The 3162-nt window shown below is 53.9% G+C and overlaps 1 long non-coding RNA gene across 1 annotated transcript; it reads left to right on the top strand.

Moving 5' to 3' along the window:
• Window positions 1-241: 241 nt before the first annotated feature.
• Window positions 242-2577, top strand: LOC141582583 (uncharacterized). The gene is made up of 4 exons (XR_012515453.1): window positions 242-379; window positions 513-573; window positions 1953-1986; window positions 2312-2577. It is a non-coding gene; the product is annotated as an uncharacterized LOC141582583 (long non-coding RNA).
• The last annotated feature ends 585 nt before the right edge of the window (window positions 2578-3162 follow it).

The raw sequence follows: 3162 nt of genomic DNA, 5'->3' as shown, positions 1-3162 counted from the left end.
GCCAGGCGGTGCCAGGAGCTCGCGAGTCCTCTGTTTACTGTTTGGTTTCCAGGGTGACACGTAGGCGCCGTCAGCGACTCTCGTCACCGCCCCGCAGCGCGGCCCCCACCCGGCGCCGTGACGTCAGCCCGCCGCTTCCGCTCTGCCCATATTTGGCTCAGCCACTGCGCCGCCGGCCCGCGGTAGGCTGGGGGCGGGACTCCCGCCGCATCCAGCCCCTGGTCCCTGCCCCGCCCCCTGGAATGCTGGGTGAAGGCTCCAAGCCGCGAGACCCCCGCCCCCTGCCCCGGGACCCACCCGGGCGGAGGCGAGGGCAGGGGCGCTGGGGGCCCAGAGAGAGGGTGCCACGATTGACGGATGAGCTGTTTCCAGCATTGCTGTGCGTCTGCTAGTTGAGGCTGCTAGTCAAGATTTGGGGCGGTCTCTGTTGTGGGTGGGTGATCTGGGATCACGATTTTCTCACTCTGTGCCCGGAAATCATGCCATCACTCGCCCAACGCTGTATTTTATAGGCTTCAACTCAAAATTTTCCTTCATGGCGCAGTGGAAAGCTTTGAAGATCGCCGTTCTGGGGTCAGTGTTGCCCCTCGGGGGATAAGTGACCTTGGGAAGGCCACTTCCCTTTTCCTGGCCTGATAAAACGAACCGTGGGGGTGGTCCACGGTGGCAGCACTGTCATCGGGCTTGTGAGGGGAGCTCTCCCACTCCCCTCTAAGCACCCCCTCCCCACGACAGAACTGGAGTATCAGTGAAGTTCTTTGAGCGCTGACTCCTTCCGTTCTGCCCCCTATGGTGACTGGATTTCTGTGTCTCTGCACCTTACTCCTATTAGGCGCTTCATGAACCTCAGTTAACTGATTATTGAATGAATAATACGAATCACCTTCATAAATCCGGACCCCTGCAATTCCTCTTCTAGGCGGGGAGGAACGGTAGCGGGTGGGGGAGAGTATTGCGATGATTAATAATCGCGCGGCAGGGTTGCTGATGTAAAGCGATTTGCACATCTAAAGGGCAATAAGCATTCCTGGGAGGAATCCAGCGAGATTCCAGAAGTTTCTGAGGGAGCCGTGGGTGTGTACCGCCGGGCCCAGAGGGCGGGGGTGGGGCAGGCAGTGCCGCAGTCGCCACTGCTGGGGAGCTGATTGCCATTGCGAGGAGAGGTGTGGGAGTTAATCCTTTAAGATGCCTGTCACCATCCTCCCACCCCCACTCCTGCTCCCTAGATTCTCCAGTTCCTCTGGCTGAAGGAGTATGTGTTTTTCAGAGTTTCAGAGCTGGAAGGCACATCGGAGCCTTTTAATCTAATTTAACCTATTTCGCCAACAAGGAAATTAAAGCTCAGAGAAGTTGATTCACCCATCCAAACTTGCACAGCTAGTTAGAAACTGATAAAAGTCAGGATTTCTAGCTTCAGATAGTGTTCCACAACCCCTAGTGCTTCTGACTTCCTGTGCTTCTGTGGCTTCAGAACCCTGTTGCCTGGCTCAGCCGGTGGGTTGTACAGTTAGGCTAAATATTGACTTCAGGGCTCTTAAAGGATGCCATTGTCACGTCTGCAGCGACACGCAGCCCACACCATGACTGCAGGGCCTGGGGGGATGGCCAAGAAGTGTGTACTTCCTAAAGCCTCAAGCGTTCCTCCTTAGAGTGGCTGGAATGGTCACCCCTGTCCAGGGAACAGGAGTCGGCTGTTGAAGCCAGTCTTATTCTAGCAGTTGGTCACTTTTCCTAGTAGCCCAAGCCTCGCATTAAACTTTTCTCAGCCAAGACTACAGCAGGAGGCATGAGTACCTCGAACCGTTTCCTGCTGTTTGCAAGTCTTTTCATGGCACATGGAGGCTCCTTGCTGGGGGTGGGGTAGATTGTCTCTCTAAAGCTTCTCTCTTTCTCTTTCCCCTTTCGGTCTCACCCAGCTTCCTCTTACACGCGATTTCTTCCCTAACTTCTAGGCTGAATATGAAGGCAACTCGGTTTAAGAAGACGGCTGCAAGGCCGGGCGCGGTGCCTCAAGCCTGTAATCCCAGCACTTAGGGAGGCCGAGGTGGGTGGATCACAAGGTCGAGAGATCGAGACCAACCTGGTCAACATGGTGAAACCCCGTCTCTACTAAAAATACAAAAAAAATTAGCTGGGCGTGGTGGCACGTGCCTGTAATCCCAGCTACTCAGGAGGCTGAGGCAGGAGAATTACCTGAACCCAGGAGGCGGAGGTTGCGGTGAGCCGAGATCGCGCCATTGCACTCCAGCCTGGGTAACAAGAGCGAAACTCTGTCCCAAAAAAAAAAAAAAAAAAAAAAAAAAAGAAGAAGACGGCTGCTTTCCAACTGCCCTCCCGCCCTGCAGCCGGCTGATTTGAGGAAGGGGCTGGGATCCTTCCCTTGCTCTCTGGTGGTTCTTGGAGTTACAGCAGCCCCGCTTCAGCTCTGCCCCCTGGTGCGCGTGTGAGGCAGCGCGCCCTTCTCCAATTCCAGACGCATCATCGCGCTGCTGCCAGCAAGGAGAAGAGGTTTTCTGTATGTCACTCTGGTGGAAATAGTAAAACTGGACAGAAAAAAAACCCCAAGCCAAACCAAAACACACGAACCATTCTAGTCTTTTCTCTCTTTGGTTTCTTTCTGAGGATCTGGTCTATCTGGATGCAGAAAGCATGTCTGTTGCTTCTGCTGCAAAGACTGCTCTTTCTCTTTCTGCTATCCGAACCCTGCCCCTTCTTTCAAACCCTATTTCAGGTCAGGCATGGTGGCTCATGCCTGTAACCCCAGTGCTTTGGCAGGCCGAGGCGGATGGATCACTTGAGGGCAGGAGTTTGAGACCAGCCTGGCCAACATGGTGAAACCCTGTCTCTACAAAAATATAAAAATTAGCTGGGCATGGGGGCGCGTGCCTGTAATCTCAGCTACACAGGGGCTGAGGCAGAGAATTGCTTGAACCCGGTAGGTGGTGGTTGTAGTGAGCCAGTATCAGGTCACTGCACTCCAGCCTGGGTGACAGAGTGAGACTCCGTCTCAAAAAATAAAAATGAAAAACCTATTTCAAATTCTACCTCTTGCCTAAAAGCTTTTCCTGATTTTCCTCTCCTATGTGTCTTTTTTCTTTTTTAAGCTGGAGTCTTGCTGTCACCCAGGCTGGAGTGCAGTGTTGCAATCTCTCCACTCACTGC

Source organism: Saimiri boliviensis, chromosome 2 (assembly GCF_048565385.1).
Source record: "Saimiri boliviensis isolate mSaiBol1 chromosome 2, mSaiBol1.pri, whole genome shotgun sequence".
NCBI lineage: Eukaryota > Metazoa > Chordata > Mammalia > Primates > Cebidae > Saimiri > Saimiri boliviensis.
Note: the sequence above shows the minus strand (reverse complement) of the source record. Positions and strands in the feature narration are given on the sequence as shown.